The sequence below is a fragment of the Lissotriton vulgaris genome, chromosome 10, assembly GCF_964263255.1.
Source record: "Lissotriton vulgaris chromosome 10, aLisVul1.2, whole genome shotgun sequence".
NCBI classification, from domain to species: domain Eukaryota; kingdom Metazoa; phylum Chordata; class Amphibia; order Caudata; family Salamandridae; genus Lissotriton; species Lissotriton vulgaris.
In genome coordinates, this window is record NC_141698.1 from 406,334,063 (window position 1) to 406,354,738 (window position 20,676).

Genomic DNA, 20,676 nt, shown 5'->3' on the forward strand with positions numbered 1-20,676 from the left:
CTGCTTCGCCCTAGAAAGATGGAAGAGCATTACATGGTTGGATTATGTTTCAAATTTCTTTATTGATTTAAATTTAGAATCCTATTTTACCGACCCTGAAACTATCGTGAGCATATCACGAGCCACCCTGAAAAATGTATGTTTATCCCATCTGCGTGAGCTTAGAATGGCAAGAGAGACTTCAAAGCCGACAAACGTTCATCTCCTAGCAGTACAAACCTCTTGGGAGATTCAGCCTTATTTACTGCTAACAACATTAACATATTACAACAAACTCTTGCTGACCCGGTTTCGCTTCAGTATTTTCCACCGCTTTGTGACTTTCCCCAAGACCAATGATTGGTCCGCAAACCTCTCCTCTTGTCCTTGTGATGGGCAGTCAGAGCAATCGCTTCTCCATGTAATGTTCTTTTGCAGCCTCTATGACCACCCACAGAGAAATTGGATTTTACCGCTAGTAAAATACATGGGTTTACGCCAATGCCGCTCGGCGCTTCAAGCCCTACAATGTTTGGACACTGAGTTCTCGATTGTCCCTTTACTTTGTTTTTTAAAATCATGCATCAAACTCCGAAAAGATTATGATTTATTTTTATATTTAAAGTATTGATTACTCTATTGTGTAATAAGTTTTAGAAATTATATTGTGTTTAGTATCTTTTCTTTTTTTGTGTTTTAAGGATAGTTTTCTTTCTTTAAACGTATTAATACAGTGCCTATTTTATTTCGTTTTATTTGTACCAATCTTAGGAATTCGTTGTCTTTTTAAATAAGGATAAAATGGCTTTTTATTCTGTAATTGTTTTGACTTGTCTGCACTTTTATGGATAAGTTCCCTTATCCGAATAAAGTTTTATTTGTTTTGATTGAAACACAGGATTATCACAATTCCGATAACAACTTTCCAGTTTAAAAATTGCTTTGAGTATATACCGGCAGGCCAGTATGAAAAGATGGGTAAAGGATACATTAAGTCATCATGGAAATTACCTTATGCATATACATGTTATAGTGACAACAACAAAAATGTATTTCTTAGTGGTAATGAGTGTAAACATTCACTAAGCGGTATACTTTTGTGCCAAGGTATTAACTTGCATGGGGCCTGTGAGGGTACTTCAAATAACCTTTCATGCCACCAGCACGGCACACCTGCAGCACAAATAGAGCCATTCTTTAGGCAACTTTCTAACGGGAGTTGCGTTCTAGTAACGGATCACAGCTGTTGTGGCTTGGTGCCAGGGAAAGCATATCTCTTAAGCGTGTGTCCATGGTCACTTGCTGTATGCAAGCATTGTATCCAAATGGCCCTGGAGACACAGTGGCTCCGATTTGGCCTCCTTTGAATATCTCTTCTATACGAATTGATACTTTAAGCAGAATGAAGTCTGTGCTTTTGCAGACAACAGTGCCCATCACGTCATCAAAAGAGACGTATGATCTGCAAGTTGCAAGGACAACTGCAGAGATACATACACTTTTATCAACAAATTGCCCCGTGCATTTCACAGAAATGCTCAGCCAAATCCTAAATATGTCGAATGCCAGTGGTATCTCGAATGTATTTAAGACAATTTTTTTGGGACTGTTAACACCATTTGAAGCAGTCCTGGGCATCTTTCCCAATTTTGTCCATTCGATCTTTGGCGGCCTACCACTACTTTTGGGACTTGTAGCAGGTATTTTATTTTTGACCCTCCTGCTCCGATATGGCAAACCAAAACGCAGACATGACTCCGGCAAGGATGGAAGAAAAGATCCTAGCAATACGCTACCGGGACCGCATAACTAAAGTCCTTGGGATAGCCCGGCTAAGAGATCTGAATATGACCTGGTTTCTTTCATTCGGACCTATATGGCAGACCTGCATCTTACCTGTGCTTCGATGTATGCTATGCGGAGAAGAATGCGTGTTAGACACCTGTCTTGCACTACAATCAGCAATACCAATGGACGTCGATACTTTGCTAAGTCCGGTAACGGCTCACGCATCGTGTTGTCCCCAGCGGTTACAAATCCTGATGACGGCATTCATTGAGACTCCTGCGCTACGACTAGGTGATGGCAGTGAAGCAAGAAATCAAAGCAACATCACCCAGGTACGACCCTCTGTGAGCATTGCTAATCCTGAAATCGATGATAGCAATCATTCTCACAACTGCCAAGTTACAGCATTATCGAACTTGGTCGAACTGTCACCTGAATATGTAGACCAATTCTTTCCGAGCCTGTCTGAAATGATGTTCTCCCCTGAACAGAAACAATAACTTTTGGAAAACAATCCGGCACACAGCGTTCCCATGAACTCTGAATTCGGCCTTCGGCTTTGCTCAACAAAAGCTACTGAAAAGCATTTGGAACTATTTTTTCCCCCGCTCATCATGAAATTATTTTTTTCCAAAAATTCCAAAATATTTATTTTTTCTGGCACACGTACTTTGCTTAAAGTAGAACTATTCATAAAGAACAGAGCTTCTATTTTTAGTAGATCTAGAGACAAAATATAACCTCAGCCTCCAGCGCACTTTTACAGCAATAGTGTTTACTATGTGATGAAATAGTCTCGCCCTTCTTTTCTGTACTTAGAGACATTTCATGTGTAATTCTTCGCAAAATCGTTCAACTGAATACATATGCAATATTTTTTTGAATGATTACTATGCTTGATAACGTACAGTACCTATTCATTTTCATGTATTTCATATACACCATTTCAAATGCAAAATGTATTTTGGAGTGGGAAGGAATACACGTGCTTCTTATTGCTTTAGTTTTTAGTAATTTGATGGACATAAATTCGTGGAGTGGGTGATGTGTTTTATCTAGGACCCGATCAATATTGTGACCTCATGCCCCTATACGGCTATAATCAATACATATCCCTATAATGGCATAACAATCAGAGCCATATTTCAGTAACTCCCCTCTGCAGTCAATGACAGTCCATGACACAGCAGAAGCCACTTCCTTAGATTCTTAGATAGCACACCGAGTTCTTTCGACATACCAAACCCCCAGCAACCTGGGAAAGCCCAGCTTGCTTTGTTTTGATTAGTAATAGAACTTCTGCGAGCACTGTAAGAACGACCAGTTCTTAGTGACATCTTTATTGACGTCTTATGTCCAAAAAACTTATGTCAAACTCGGCACCTTTCAGGTATAAATATACCAACGTTGCCTTAAGCAAGCACACGGTGGTGGTGAATACTGGAGCAGAACAGCTGTCCCCTTGCAGAGAGCCCAGCAGATGCGAGAAGCCCACGGACGCTGCCCCTCCTCCTTGATGTGCTGAGAAAGACGCTGTCTTTTCTCCTGCCGAGAAAATACAGCTCCGGCGTTTCCAGCCTACCCTTGTGGGTGACTGGGATATCGGGTCCTAAGAAGGAGATACCAGACCTCCTATATTCTATTCCAGAGGTACGGTGCTGACTAAACCCTTAGAGAGAATTCTTGAATCAAACTCTTGGCAAAACCAACTTAACTTAAAATTGCTACTTACTTACTCCCCCCCATGTATTAGGCTTAGGTCAGGTACACCGGGGTAGGCGCAGTTAGAAGCACCAGTTGAGGTCGTTAGCCAATGTATATATGAATGTATATATTTTATCCATTTTAACTATCTAATGGTTAAGAAACCATATCAATGCTTTTACAGTATTATTTCGTAATACTCCTTTTACTGTACGCACTTTTCATAATAACAAGTCTTGCAATTGTGGCAATTAATTTCTCTTGCATGAAAAGGAAGACTGCTCAATAAATAATATCTTTTATTGAAAACGCCCGTCTCTCCATTCTCTGCACTCTGGTGAAAGTAAATCTGCACAACTGACTGAGTGAAATAGCTGTCTATTGTTTCACACGACTCTAGAGATTGACTCTTATTCTGAGGAGCAAAGTTGTCATGTTTATGCGGTTGTCGGAAGCTGAATCCCTTCTTGTCTGAGCCAGGGAAGCTGATCACTTCCTATTCAGTCAAGAAAGTTTCCAGTGACCTCTGAGCTAGCTGGCGCAAACCTAAATTAAGTCTAACATAGTCAGTAGAGACCTAGAAGACCGCAGTCCTACGTCTACACTGCTGTTTATGTTATTCCAATGCGCAGGGCCTATAGGGAAAATAGGAACTACACTACATGTTGACATCCTTGAACTCGAATAGCCATTATCTCCGAAACCCTTAGAGAAAGCAAATGACTAGGGGCAGTCTACAAGGCTTTTCTCTTTGCTTTCATTTTTCTCTTCCATATGTCCGCCGTATATGGTGATTAATTTGCTATTTTGCTGCTTATGCACTGAGATTGCTCTGCTGTACCTGATGGGAGCTTCACAGCTGCTGCCCATCTTGTGTCCGTTCAGTGAAATGAAGGCTTGCATAACTGCCACATGCTGTGTAGCTTTGCCTGTGTTATGCGAAAGGCTACTTACACTGCTATCTGTCTGGTGTGAGACAGACCATAATTGTTAAGTTGTGGCAACTTCAGCCAGGCCTGGGCGTTAGTCAACAGCATGTGGTCTTGTTCACGTTGTAAGCATAACCTGAAACATTTCTGCTTGCAAACTGATATACGCTAAATACCCAGGGCCTTCTCAAGGTGAAACCCCTGCCACAGGACTACTTGGCGCCCATGGGGATGGCCAGGCCCTGCCTAGACATTATCTCTTTGTATGAGGGAGGCTGGCACAGATGTTTCCAATTCAGTGCCTGTTCTGTCTTTGAAACTTCTTGAGCTAATGTCTGTGATGTTGCTATTGGGCATAAAAGAGGCTTCTGAAATTACTACCAGTGGTGAATATATATGTGTGTGAGGTAGGCTTGTACAGCTCCTGCTGCCTGCATGCTATACCTGCATCGTCCTGTTGGTGGTTCAAATGTTTGCTCGCTTTACCAGTTTTGTGTACTGCATGCCTGGACAGTGACTGCTCACAGAATATGTTTTGTCTGTGGGAGACTTATATTGGTGCTCTCCATCTGTTACTTGCTCTGTGAGGTAGATTGTTGCTGCTAATTCTATCTTCTGTATGAAGAACCATATATTGCTGTTGGCTGTGATTTGCCACTTTAAATATTTAGGTATTGTTGGAACTGGAAAATTCTGAATGGCTGAAATGAGGCCTTAGCCAGGCAGAAACTACAACCCCTGTCATGGGCAGATGATTACACTCTTGGTATTTCCTGCGCTCAATTTTAGGTAGCTTGGCACTGAGCCATTAGGCTTATGTCTGAGGCAATGTGTAAAGCAATGGCACAGCACTCTCACACAATAAATACACTGAGTGTCACAAAAGAGACTTTTCATGTGCTGTTTGTAAATAAAGTTTGTATTAAACACACATTAATAACGCAACATGTATTTCTGGGCATAAATCACATTTGGAAATATCACTAGCAGTCATGGGGCTAACTGTATTAAAATGATATCAGTAATATGCACACTTGGGAAAGATCCTGCTTTACTCCCCAGCACCCTCATGCGGTGCAAAACGTTGTCAGAACTAGGCGCACCTTGGAAATTATTATAATTCAATTCCACACAGTTATAGGGTGCACCCCAGATCCCAATGATATCAGAAATGTTTACCCACAGAAAATTACAACACTTTTAAACTGCTCCATGGGCCCAGGCTGCACTGGTATAACAAAATGTCAAAAGTAGTATTTTTTGGGCACACAATCAATGTGTAAAGCAACACCACTGCCCAGTGTAATTAGTAACAGGCATTCGCCCCCACACGCTCACTCAGCACTGATGCACAGTGCATGTATATCAGGCAGGTCCGTATGGAGCCCACTTGAACACACAGGCACACAGCACTGTGATGCGGTGCAACTGATAACCAGCAGGTCAGTTGATAATGCTCATGCAGACTCCGTGGCCAAAGCCCTCTTCTACCATTCAGCAATCCCTCACTCCACTGCACCCCTGGGCTGGAGATAAAGAAAACCTTCCCCTTGATTCTAGGCCAATTGCGGCCAGAGTCACACCTAGTCAAGGTCCCAGGGAAGAAGGTAGGAGTAGGTAGCAGGTGAGATCCGCGCTTGTACTAACTTCTGCCATTTTAAAAAGCTTCTTAAGACCTGGCTCTCTAAATGAGCCCTCTGTAATAGTGTACTTCTCACCCAGGCACTGAGAGATCCCCCTGGGCATCATTCGCAGTGCCATACAAACGAGTAAATAAATAAATAAATAAATTGGGTGGCAGTCAACAAATGGAGGTTTGGCCACTATTTGGGAAGTTCACCTACCATATGTGGGCCAGAAACAGACTGAGGGCAGTATTTATTCAATCAAAGGAGTCCACACTGTGTCTTCTGGTAGCAGCCCAGTTCTGCAAGGCACAGGGGGTAGTCACACTGTCTCGTGACATACGTCAGATCACTCTTGGTAGCGTTTCTTAGGTCAGTCAATTACTCTCACCACCTAAGGCTGATTCAGGCAATACTACCTGCCAATTTCCACAATGCTGCACGAGGTTGAATGAGGCACTACTACTGGTATGCTCTTGCCTCGGAAAGTGGCAACCTGTGAATTGGACACAATGTGCAGTGAGCATGTAGCCGGCATGTTGCATGAGGGAGATTTTACACGATAAACGAAATGGTCCACACAGGGCCCTGAACCAATTAATCCGCTCACTACCAACAAGACTCTTCATGAGCGTTGAGACCCCACGATACAGGGGCCACACTCCTAAGATGTGGGCAGTACCTTGAGGGCTCCACACAAAGCAATCCAGTCTCCAGGCACAATGCTTAATTCCAAACTACCACCGCCCTACTAGTTGGGATACAGGAGACAATGTGGGCACTTAGAGGGCACAGCTCTCCAGATGTCACAAGTAGTCCGCGTGGATCCCTTGTGGGAGGTCTTTGATGTGCCTGAGACTTCCACAAGAGAAAAGGGTGAAAGCCAACAGCCCTTGAAGAGCACACTTAAGGGTGCCACGCAGCAGCACGTTGTCAGCCGAGGCCAGCCACTATTCAGGAAGGGTGCACGCTCCCTTCCAATGGCAGTAATTCTCCTTGTGCACAACAGATTCCTCTGGCAGTGTGAACCAAGCAGTAAAAGGGTCTCCATCCCTATTTCCCCACAAGTATATCTCTACCCTCCTGAAGTATGGCACAAGCCGTTATACTGTAGTGTGCCTTTGAAGTTACGGGGGCTTCAGAGTGTTTTCCTTTGAACCACTGATGTCTCCCCTAAATTTCAGTCCTGTCTGCCATTGGGCCGTGGAAGCAGATCTTAATCTTTAGTGGGGCCATCATCTGGCTTTTTCCAGAGGTGAAAGTCAAAACCTTTCCCTCCAAACCAGCCAGGCCCCCAAATGGCAGACGTCTGTTGTTCCGGTTGCTTGTCCAATGTTTAGGCTGTCTCTTGAAATGCAGAGATGTGCTCCCTCCTGAGTGACCTGAAGTCAAAATAAAAGGCACACAAAGAGATTTAGAGCAGAGAAATGCCCACTTTAAGAAGTGGTATTTCGAAGCGATTAAAGGCAAAGTCCTCTTTACCACAGGAGACGGTTTGTCACTGTGAATCCAATGATAGGAAACATTATGATGCTGCTCCACTGTAAGCCGCTATTGCAGCTTTAAGCAATGCTTTTGGTACAACATGTCCTACCGACAGGAGGACGGCACACCGCCAATATCTAGAAACCCAGCGCAATGCTCTGGGTGAAATAGGGGGAGCACTTTGAAGAATGGACTGAAGGTGCGAGCCTGACTGCGTGAATGTGGGGAGCAGAGGAGCATCAGTGCAGGCGCTGATAATGCGGAGGTAGAATTCTACTCTCCCCGGCGCATGTGCACTTGACAGCTGCTGGTCCACCAAGTTCAAGGGACAAATGAAGAACACAGTTAGTGCTAATACCCTAACGGCCCATAACTATCTATGGAGGTGGACTGAGCATGCACCTGTAACCATAGGGGTTTCTCCTTTCACAAGACCAATACTGATATCCAGCCGCGCCTAACTTCAACATGGCGCCCATGGTGCTTTTGCTGCGGGCAGGACTTTTCGGCTCTCTCCAACTGGTGACCCCCTCCCTGGATCATCATGGAGTCTCCAGGTCGACCATAATCTCTATCCAGGGAACCGGACTGTCCTTAACAACAAGGGACTTGAACAACACTCCGCGCCTGACCATAAAATGGATGCCACTGATCCCACCCAGCCTCAGAGTCACAGAGATCAATTACCTCGACCTAACCTACCTGACTTGAAGAGGGCAGCCAAGCTACATATCCTCTCATACCCCCTCACCTTCGACATCTCCACTCACCGGACATCGACCAGACCTCAAACTCATCCCTCATCCGTCCTACCCCTCAGGATACCGAATCTGTGAACCTACCTCTGACCATGGGGACCTAGCTTTTTGGCTGATGCCCGGTGGAGCTACTTGATGGCTATAGAGGAGATGGGATGAGGACTACCCCTTTTGGCCGTCACCTAGCCAGCCGGACATTTGGCAGGACTTACTCTGTCTCCATCATACTCTCCCTCCTACCCCTTTACTCCATCAACTTTCTCCTTTACGCTCCATTTATTCCTCCTCTTTGCTCTCTAACTGTTTTTCTCATTGAGACCTAGCTGCTTGACCGATGCCCGGTGGAGCTACCTGATAGCTATAGAGGAGGTGGGCTGTGGACTTCCCCCTCGGCCGTCACCTACCCAGCCGGACTTTGGGCAGACTCTCCTTCATCTCTCCATCCTTCCTATCTCCATCTTTTCTCCCTCCTATACTTTTACCCCGCCCCCTTACCCGTCTAAGCTCCATTTACTTCGCATTCTGACGGTCTTGAAAAGTTTTCTTAGAACTGATGTAACTTGGAACTGATGTAATTTTACAATTGTGTAGATCCTTATGTAAAGAGCTCTGATACCTCCAGGTCTAGCCAGCGCTATATCAAACTCAAATAAATAAATTAAAAAAAATAAATGCCAACCATTGCCCTATGTTAACCTTTGGGGAAGAGCAAACCTCATAGGTGGTCGAAAGACACATGGGTATTCTTCACTACCTGGGCAGGGAACACACACGTGTACCTGCCATGTCTTTCACTTTCCACATGCTTCACCCTTTAACACATACCCAAGGGGTGCCCTAATGGTAGTGAGAGGTCCCCTCAGGTATGGCCAGTAGTTTAGAAAGGCCAACCTGATCATAACTGCAACTGTGCACACACAGGCCTGCCGTGGCGGACTTGACACATGTTTAAAAACCTCATAGGTGCAAGTGTGCATCCTCAGGCCTGCAATGGCAGACTTGAGGCATGTTTGAAAACATCAGGTAAGCACCACTTTCTAACATGTGTAGGAAGGGCATGCACACTTTCACACTGCATTTGCAGTGGGAAAGTGCCCAGAGTCCTAGGGCCACTAGAAGAAAATCAGCAAAACCCATGAGAAAAAAGCAAAACATTTAGGGAAACAGTACTCCAAGTGTGTCAGGTTTGACAGGGATAGCCGGCTCTACTACTTTGCCTGACTTGCCCAAACTCTGCACAACTAGTGACCACATTGTTCCACATCTATTTCAGATAAGTCTGCACCACTGATGCCTGTGCTGTGTTTGTTTTCCCTGTGAAGAAATCATGTTCTCCTGCTGCCATTGTTGCATATATAATTTGACTGGTAGGGATGCCCGAAATTCGTTTTTTGCTGTAACATTTCTCTGAGTGGAAAATCATGCACAGATTATTTTATGGCCTTTAGCCGTTCTGTGTGTGAGGAATCTTCAAATGCTGTGCCTTTTTATGTGTGAAAGAAGGTTAGTAGTGCTACTTCCCTACTGTCCTTGTGTTAGTTGAGCAGAGCTAGGCATATATTGGCAGAATAAACTGTTTTGTACTGAGGTGGGTAGGCAGATACTTTAAGAGGTGTGGGACTGACTTGGAGTGGCAGCAATACATTTTTCTCTCTCTCTCTGCATCTAACATTTGATTATAGAGTTCATTCCTTTTTCATCTCCTTGCATGAATATATTCGTCACCACAAACCTTTATATTGTAAGAAATAGATAATTGAAGAGGGAGTGTTTGAGGCGCCTGAACTATCTGGAATAGGTGCATATATTTATCAATTTTATACTTACTAATGATTGTGTCATTTACATCAACAGTGGCACGAAGGGCATGGCTGAGCAGTATACGGAGCCTGCCTTGTGGCAAGTAAGCTCCTCAGCCCTGGGCCTTTAAGTCTTGACTCCTGTATAAAAAGCACTGGCAAAACGAATAGGTCTCACCTATGCAAGAGCTATTGCCTTTCGCAATATGTTTTAGCCATGTTCTATACCAATGTTGCTACTGTTATGCATTGCTAAAAGTAAGCAGTGTAAAGGAGAGTGGGGTGGACTGAAGTGGAGTGCCATAAAGTGGAGTAGAGTGGAGTGTTATGGAGTGGATGAGAGAGCAGTGGAGTGGTGTAGAGTGGTGTGGAGTGGTGTAGAGTTGAGTGGAATAAAGTGGAGCTTTATGGAGTGGCGTTGAGTGAAGTGGAGTATAGTGTGATGGAGGCAGTGTACTGTTGTAGAGAGGAGTGTAGTCGCATAGGGTGGCCTATAGTGAAGTGACATAAAGTACAGTGGTGCAGAGTAGATTGACATATAGTGCAGTGACGTAGAGTGCACTGGTTTTAGTAAAGTGGTGCAAAGTGTATTGATGTAGAGTAGAATGGTTAGTAGAGTGGGGTGACAAAGCATAGATTGCAGTGACAGTGAGTGCAATGGCATAGGATGGTGCAGAGTGGAGTAGAGTTAAGTGGCTTAGAGTAGATTGTTTCAGAGTAGAGTAGAGTGGTGTGGAGAACAGTGGCATAGACTAAAGTTGTGTAGATAACAGTGGCAATGAGTATACTGATGCAGATAGAATAAGCAGCATAGAGTGCAGTGAGGTAGAGTGCAATGATGCAGTGGTGTAGCGATTAGTGGCCTAGAGTGCAGAGTAGGCATAGAGTGTACCGGCGTAGAGGAAATTGGTTTTGAGTAAAGTGATGTAGAATGCATTGGGATAGAGTGCACTAGTTTAGAATAGAGTGTTGCAGTGGCATATAGCAGATTATTTCAGAGCAGAGTGAAGTGACTTGGAGTGGTGCAGGGTAGAGTGGAGTGGTGCTGGGTAGAGTGCAGTGGCATAGAATTGTGGTGCAGAGTGCAAAGTGTTGAGTGGTACAAAGTAGAGGGCATTTGTATAAAGTGCATTGGTATGGAGTGTAGTGTTGCAGAGTGGAGATGCATATAGCAGAGTGGTGCAGAGTAGAGTGGAGTGGCCTAGATGAGAGTGATGTAGAGTTCGGTGGCAAACAGTGCAGTGGTGCATAGTAGAATGGAGCAGATAGGTGCATATGGGAATACAGATGTGCTGAGCAAAGTGGTGTAGAGTGTTGTGTCATAGGGTGCAGTGGTGCACAGTAGATTAAAATTGCATAGGGTGTAGTGGCATATAGTGTATTGTCAAAGAGCGCAGTATTGTGGCACAGAGTAGAGTGGTGTGGAGTGCAGTGGCATATAGTTAAGTGGCAGAAAGTGCAGTATTGCAGAGTACAGTTTCACAGAGTGCTGTAATGCAGAGTACAGTTTTGTAGAGTGCAATGGTGTAGAGTAGAGCCCAGTAGCATAGAGTAGAGTGGTGCAGAGTAGAATGGATGGCATAGAGTAAAGTGACTTAGATTGCAGTGGTGTAGAGTGTTGCAGAGTAGACGATAGTGTTGTCCCGTGCATTGGTGCAGAGCACGTTGGCATAGGGAGCAGTGGCATAGTGTGTACTAGTTTCGAGTAAGATGGTATAGAATCCAGTGAAATACTGTGCAGCGGCATAGAATAGAATGGCATTGAGTGAAGAGTAGTGATGCAGAGTGGGATGTTGTGACGAAAGTGTAGATTGCAGTGGCATAGAGTGGAGTAGAGTGGAATGGCAGGGAGTGGAATAGAGTGGAGTAAAGTGCAGTGGCTTAACATAGATTTGTTCAGTGTAGAATGAACTGGTGTAGAGTGCAATGGCATAGGGTAGAGTCATAGAGTGCAATGTCTTAGAGTGCAGTGGTGCAAAGTAGATTAAAGTGTCATTGAGTGCAGTGGTGTGGAGTAGAGTGACGCAGAGTAGAGTGCAGTGTGTACAGTCCATTGGTAAAGAGTGCAGTACAGTGGCATAGAGTAGAGTGGTGAAGATAGAGTGCGGTGACAGAGTGTAGAGGTGCAAAGTATATTGGCATAGTGTTCAGTGGCGGAGAGTGCAGTGTTGCAGAGTAAAGTGGAGTGGGGCAGAGTAGAGGGAAGCTGTGCAGGTTAGAGTGGTGACATAGAGTGGAATGATGCAGAGTGTAGTGGCGTAGAGTACATTGGCATAGAGTAGAGTAGTGCAAAGTAGAATGAGGTGACATTGAGTGCAGTAGCACAGAATAGAGTGGTAGAGAGTTTAGTGGCAGAGAGTGCAGTGTTGCAGAGTAGACTGTTAGTGGTGTATAGGAGGGTGGAATAAAGTGGATTGGCATAAAGTACAGTGACATAGAGTGGTGTTAATTTGAGTGGCGTAGAGTACAGTAGTGAAAAGTAGAATAGAGTGGCGTAGAGTTCAGTGATGTAGAGTGCAATGGTGTAGAATGTAGTGGCGTAGAGTGTTACAGAATACAGCATAGTAGTGTAGAGCGCAGTGACGTAGAGTGAATTGGTTTTAAGTAAAGTGGTGTAGAGTACATTGCGTAGAGTGCAGTGGTTAGAGTAGAGTGCAGTAGAGTAGAGGGATACAAGTGGAATGGTGCTGAGTAAATTGTTTTAGAGTAGAGTGAAGTGATAGAGTGAAGGGGTGCGTGGTTGATTAGAGTACCCTATTCCTATACACCTCAGAGGGCAGGATGCAGTGTACTCAAAAAGTTGGACATGTACTTTTAAGTTTTACATGTCCTAGTAGTTAAAAACTCTAAATGTGTTTTTCACTACTGGAAGGCTTACCTCTCCCATAGGATAACATTGGGTTGCCTTATTACATTTAATATGTTTAATTAGAAGCAAGTAGGAATGTTGAGTTTGGTGTTGTAATTTAATACCCTTTTTAATGATAACGTCTAATTTTTCGTTGCAATACTGAAAATACCAGTTTTAGAAAGTTTACATTTTCTTGTCCTAGCCATTTCGTACCTGCAACCTGTTCCTGGGTCATATGACTAGGTGTAGCTGACAGTTGTTTTTTCTGTATTGCTCCCAGACAACGAGACAAAGGGAATCTAAGTGTTGGCACAATGGACCACACTGATTTAACAAGGGGGAGGAGCTGCCACCTAGCACCCTTACACTTCACAAAGGCTCTGCCTGAGCACTCTCACACAGGGTTGTCACTGGTCTTTTGTGACCACAGGCAAGCTGGGGCCACAACAAGTAGGAAGAGGATGTCAGACACCTCAGAGGGTGAAAATCTCTAAAAGCTTCCACTACTTCAAAGTGGGCAGCAGGTGTAAATATTGGACCATTAGACCAGATATTCAGTACACTTCTGAACTTGGGTGCCAGGGAAGACTGCTGTGCTACTGAAAGGACTGTCACTCTGCTAGACTGCTACCCCTAAGGGCTGCTGCCCTCTTCTGCTGACCTGTTGCTCTGTTGCCCTCTTGTTTGGGTTAGAAAGACTGTGCCTGCATCTCAAAATCTAAGCCCCCAGAATGACTCCAAAGGCTAGTTGACTAGACTTCTGATCAGAAGCCTCAGGGACAGAAAGGCTTCACACAACCTTGAATCCAGCACCTGAAGTCTGCCATCTGTGAGTATTGCCCTCCTAAGTGTTTCCACTCCAGACCTGGACCCTAGGAAGTGGGCTGGGGGTGCTCTGGCATCCCATCTGTGGATTCAGCAGAACAGAAGCATCTCCAGCATGGCACATCTTCCGAAGAAGCGGTGTATTGCCTCTGCTGCTCGATGCATTGCCCTCAAACCCAATGCATTGTCTCTACTGTGTAGACTTCCCCAACAAAAGGACTTTGCATTGCTACCGATGTCCATTGAAATTGCTGGTCAGTGATGCATCTTCATGCAAAGACATTGCCTCGCCCAACGCAGTTCATTAGAACCATTGGTGCAGGACGTATTGCAATGCAAGAATATCACATTACACTTCGGAGCTCCCTAGAACTGTGGCTCAATGACTCATCATCTCACCCTGACCTTGCATCACCTCTGCTGGATGGCACATCCTCAATGTGGGACTCAGCATCTCTTCACAACCAGGATTAAGATACTGTGTTCCATGGACCTTAGTTGGTCACTGTAGTCGGCCCGCACTCTATCGTGGTTGGCTTGAACTTGTGACTTTTTCCCGGTCCGGAGACCAGATAACCACAATTGGCGCTTTGTGCTTTTTGATGATATTTTCACTGAAATCTTTAAACTTGCATATCTTCAGTTCTAATAATTGGATTTTTGTTGTTTTGTCTTGTTTTATTTATTAAAATCCACTCTGTGTTTCTAGTTTGGAGTGGTGTTTTCACTTTATTACTGTTTGAAGTGTCGCCCAAATACTGTATATATTGCTTCTAAGTTAAGCCTGGCTGCTCTGTGCTAAGCTGCCAGAGGTTCATGTATGGGTTAATTTGGGGTTTGCTTGTGATTTTACCAAGGCAAGGATTGTGGTTGAAGCTTGAATAGGGTTTAGTCCCCATCAACCAGTAAGCCAATTTATTACAAGCACCAGGTTGCCTGGGCTTAGCTTCTCTTCCTTACTTAAGCAGTTATCTTGCTGTTCAAGCCTACTCGGCTCTACAGTTTCATTCAAGATTGACACTGTAAAGTAGGCCATATTGCCGTAGCCCAGCTCAGATCCCGACTCTGGGTCAGAGATTCCATGGTGGTCTCTCCTTTTGCCCCACATCACAAAGCAACATCTCAATGTGCTACCCTTGTACCTGACAGATTGGCATCCTATTCAGAAAAGGAAATGGTGATGGACAGAGTATCTGAATTAAGCAGAGCACTCGTACCCAGTCAACAGATCAGGGCTTGATCAATCACTGTTTTTTAGCTCACTGCACCATCCAAGCTCAGAACCTGGCTACATGAAAATTAGCCTGTCCCTGGCCCAGTGCATCATGGGAACAGGGCAGACCAAACTACCAAGCCAATTCTTTTACTGGGAAGGAAACAAGCTTCCGGGGACCGGTTTCTGACATTACTGCCGTCTTCGGCCCGGCTTGCTTGAATCCTGATGATGCAATGAGCAAGGGACTCATGTCTAAGCATACCCTTCCACGCTTATGGTGGACAAAACGATTCAGAAAAGGGGGTGGTGATGGACAGAGTATCTGAATTAAGCAGAACACTTGTACCCAGTCAACAGATCAGGGCTTGATCCATCACCGTTTTTTAGCTCACTGCACCATCCCAGCTCAGAACCTGGCTACATGCAAATTAGTCTGTCCCTGGCCCAGTGCATCATGGGAACAAGGCAGAACAAACTACCAAGCCAATTCTTTTACTGGGAAGGAAACAAGCTTCCGGGGACCGGTTTCTGGCATTACAGCCGTCTTCGGCCCGGCTTGCTTGAATCCTGATGGTGCAATGAGCAAGGGACTCATGTCTGAGCATACCCTTCCACGCTTATGGTGGACAAAACGATTCAGAAAAGGGGGTGGTGATGGACAGAGTATCTGAATTAAGCAGAACACTCATACCCAGTCAACAGATCAGGGCTTGATCCATCACCGTTTTTTAGCTCACTGCACCATCCCAGCTCAGAACCTGGCTACATGCAAATTAGTCTGTCCCTGGCCCAGTGCATCATGGGAACAGGGCAGACCAAACTACCAAGCCAATTCTTTTACTGGGAAGGAAACAAGCTTCCGGGGACCGGTTTCTGGCATTACAGCCGTCTTCGGCCCAGCTTGCTTGAATCCTTATGGTGCAATGAGCAAGGGACTCATGTCTGAGCATACCCTTCCACGCTTATGGTGGACAAAACGATTCAGAAAAGGGGGTGGTGATGGACAGAGTATCTGAATTAAGCAGAACACTCGTACCCAGTCAACAGATCAGGGCTTGATCCTTCACCGTTTTTTAGCTCACTGCACCATCCCAGCTCAGAACCTGGCTACATGCAAATTAGTCTAAAAAAGAGCTAAAAAATGGTGATGGATTAAGCCCTGTTCTTCTGAACGGGTAGTAGTATTCTGTTTAATTCAGATGCTCTGTCCATCACCACCCCCTTTTCTGAATCGTTTTGTCCACCACAAGCGTGGAAGGGTATGCTCAGATGTGAGTCCCTTGCTCACTGCACCATCAGGATTCAAGCAAGCCGGACCGAAGACGGCTGTAATGCCAGAAACCGGTCCCCGGAAGCTTGTTTCCTTCCCAGTAAAAGAATTGGCTTGGTAGTTTGGTCTGCCCTGTTTCCATGATGCACCAGGCCAGGGACAGACTAATTTGCATGTAGCCAGGTTCTGAACTGGGATGGTGCAGTGAGCTAAAAAATGGTGATGGATCAAGCCCTGATCTGTTGACTGGGTACGAGTGTTCTGCTTAATTCAGATACTCTGTCCATCACCACCCCATTTTCTGAATGGGTTTGTCCACCACAAGCGTGGAAGGGTATGCTCAGATGTGAGTCCCTCGCTCACTGCACCATCAGGATTCAAGCAAGCCGGGCCGAAGACGGCTGTAATGCCAGAAACCGGTCCCCGGAAGCTTGTTTCCTTTCCAGTAAAAGAATTGGCTTGGTAGTTTGGTCTGCCCTGTTCGAATGATGCACTGGGCCAGGGACAGACTAATTTGCATGTAGCCAGGTTCTGAGCTGGGATGGTGCAGTGAGCTAAAAATTGGTGATGGATTAAGCCCTGATCTGCTGACTGGGTAGTAGTATTCTGTTTAATTCAGATGCTCTGTCCATCACCACCCCCTTTTCTGAATAGATTGGCATCCTGGCCCTCACAACTTGCTCGGCAACATAGGTTCTCCTAATGGCTCCATATGCAAATAATGCAGACTGAATCAGTGATGTAATCATTTAAGTGACCTTGGAGTTCCAATCTCCACGCTTCCACATAGCTGGGGAGTGCTGGGAAGAGGTGCTGGGCTAACTCACCAGCCATGAAAAGCAACATGAGGTCCTTGAACTGTATACCAGCCTTTTTGAATCTTCAACTGACTAGCTATCATAAGTATATAGAGCACATCTGTGCTTCAAGACAGAAATATATACAAGACTACTGAAATGGGTAGAAATGTTGAAAGTACACACAAGAATTGCTTCAGAGATACAAAGAGAGTAGCCATTTTTGAAGAGACAACAACATTTTAAAGTTTCTGAATGTCATCAGCTCCCAATACTCCTGAAAACAACATTCCAATTACGCCTTTTATTACAGAGAATCAGCTGTTTAAGCCGAAGCATGAATATGTTACATTTTTTAAAACTTTATTTTCATTTTGCATACAACTAAAATCTCGACAAACATTACAATACGTGCAGCAGGATACAGAGAAAACTGGTGGCATCATAATAGGTACCACTTAGTTATGACCATTTCACTTGACAATTCAGGAGACATTACCTACAGATGGTTACTTATTCAATATGAACTGGAAATCACAGCACCCAACGCACCTACACGGAGGTGCCCAGCCCCGTTCCCCACAATATGTGTAGTAGGTGACGACAATAGTGCATCACAAACATATATGTGCTTGTTAAGTCAACTGACACCCGTTCTATCTATTTTTCCCTCTGACTCTTCCGCTGATGTGTGACGAGTAAGGTAAGTTTTGAAAGGGTCTCATATGTCCTTTGGTTTGCACCTAGTGGGCATAAGTGCATTAAAATGTTCCCATTGTGTTTTTGCAGTATGACAAATTGGTGCACCATTCCTGGATTGTGAGGGTAGGCCCTTTCATCGACCATAGCGCTACCCTGCGCTTTGCCAAAAGGATGCCTAGCGCAAGCAGCCTATGTGTGCCCTTCGGGTTCTCTTTCACATAGCCCAGTAAGGCCTCCAGTGGGGTTAGCTTGAGTCTCACTTCCACAACATTTTGTAATGCAATGCGCACCACCTCCCAGTACTTCTGAATATATCCGGGCAGCCCCAGGCGACGTGAGTGAAATTTGCTGATTCCATCTGCACCTTAATACATCTATAATCCTCTCTATGGCCATATTTGTGTAGGCGACCCGAAGTGCAGTACACCCTTTGCAAGTGTTTAAACTGTGTCAGACGATGCCTGCCATTGTGGGAGATAGACTTTATATATCCAAAGCAATATGTTCACTGCTCATCTGCGATGTCTACTTTTAACTCTGCTCGCCATTCTTGTAAAGCCTTCACATTCACCGGGCTTGTGACCGAGCTCGAAAGGGCATACAAAATCGAAATCATGTGTTGCTGGAATTTGGCTCACAACAGATACGTTAGAGGGGCGTATTCGCACGGTTCTAGCATCCCTGTGCCCAATGTTGTGCGTAGCGCATGCCTTGCATGGAAATAATGAAATGTTGCCATCGCGGAGGCAGCCAAAGAATCTGTTTGTAACTTTTCCCATTGTTTGACCACACCTTCCTCAAAGTAGTCACCCACATTAGTGATGCAGAGTGACTGCATGGCTAGGATGAAATTCCTCTCCTGATACATTGGTAGCCAGATACACAGTTCAAGCAGCAATTTGGGGAATAAAGCAGCATGAAATCTTGCCTACGAGGTGCCTTCCATAGCGGGCTCCTCGTATTCCCTGTAGCGTTTGTGCTTGGGCTAGCGCTTGAGCAGCGGCCGCGTTATGCTAATAATCACAGGAGCCGGTGTTGCTCTCTACTCGTGGCTCCGACTGCCTTGTCGTAGCCACGCCTCTTTATTTATAGTCCCCGGTGCCTGACGTCACGCGTCAGCGCAGGGACGCTCCGGGGGCGCAGGTCCTCTAGACTGCAGCTTACGCGCCCCAGAACACTACATTCCTTCTAACCTTTATCAAAATAAAACAATGTAGGCATTACATTAAATCATAAAGCGATGGATCTGTTACCAGTCTGTGATTGTCCATTCCAGGCTTCAATCCACCAGGTAATCAGCCCGCTGGGAGTTGGGAGCCGGGTTTCTCCTCAGTCCATACCGGAGCTGCCCGCCCCGAGACACCCCTGCCCTTGGTGTTTCTGAGGGGGGGGGGGTATCTGTCTCTCCAGCCGGAGAGGAGGGGCTCGGTGTCCTGTTTCCAGGAGTGACTGGAGATGGAGATGTGTCACGGTCCATCGGGCCTTCTTCCTCCGAGACATACTGGTCCGTCTCTGGCTCCTCTCTCTCTTGGTTGGGGGCTCTGGCTGGGCTGCGCGGTCCTCGGGGACCCGCCCTGGTGGGCCTTCTTGAAGAATGATATGTCTCTGGTAACTGTGTCTGCTCCTCTTCTGGCTGTCACCATGGTGCCCATCCAACGGGTGACTGTCCAGGGTTGGTGTTCGAATGGGAGTCTGAATTTGCTGCCTGGGTATCGGTCTTTGACGTATACTTGGTCATTCAGTGTGATCATGGACTCACGGGCCCCTCTCCGTCGGCTTGCTTGCTCATTGGAGTGAGTTCGATTCGCCAGAGTCTTTACTTTGCTGGCTCCCTCCAGGACCCATGTGGGATGGTTCGGGAGGGTGTCTTTCACTATTCGGCCCATGGTCGAAGCACTAGGCGCCGCCTCTGTTGTAACATGTGGGGTCATGCGATATTCCCTGAGGAAACTGTAAATGGCCTTTTCTAGAGGTGATCCGTCTGTGAGGGCTATGCGGATGGTCTTGTTGAGCATGCGCATGAACCTCTCTACTTCCCCGTTGGCCTGGGGTCATCGCGGGGTTATTTTGCGGTGGCGGATCCCCCAGCTCTTGAGGTAGTCGGCAAATTCTTGACCTTGGAATGGCGGCCCGTTGTCAGTTTTGACTACCTCAAAGATACCGTGAGTGGCAATGGTTTTCTCGAACTTTGCGATGACTTCCGTGGCCGTTTGGCCTCCTACAATCTCTATCTCTGGATACTTGGTGAAGTCATCAATTATTATGAGCGCGGATCGCCCGTCAGGAAGATGTCCGAAATCCACGCTTACACACTCCCATGGCCTCTGGGGGTTGTCTTCAGTCACGACTGGATGAGGTCGGTCCGGCGGCCCCGCTGCCTGACACCAATTGCATGTTCTGACAGTCTCTTCCACCAAGGGGTCCATGCCTGGGAACCATACCTTGGCTCTCAGTCGGCTTTTTGTTTTCACCATGCCTTGGTGTCCTCGATGTGCTAGCTCCACCGCTTGGTGGGTTAGGCTGCTTGGCAGGACTAGACGGGGACCTCGTAGGATGCATCCTTGGCTGTCGAGAGACAGTTCCTCTTTGATCCTTAAGATGGACTCCAGGGTGGCCTTTGCCTGCGGAGTTTTTTTGCCCAGGGATTCCTGGATGGAGCGCCAGTTTCCTTACTGTATCGCTTCGACGATTAGTTGGAGGCATTCGTCACTCTGTGATGCTTCAATGATAGACTCTAGGCTCATAGGTAGCGGTCTGGATCTTTCCATCACCGACCGGACATACTCCTCGGTGTCCACCGCTTCCTCCTTTTCTATTAGAGTGGCTTCCCGGGGGTGTCTTGACAGGTAGTCTGCGGGGTTTGTTGACCCTGGTTTGTACTCCACTTGGTAGGCATACCCCTGTAGCTGGAGTATCCACTTCTCAATTCTGGGAGGTGGTTTTGATAC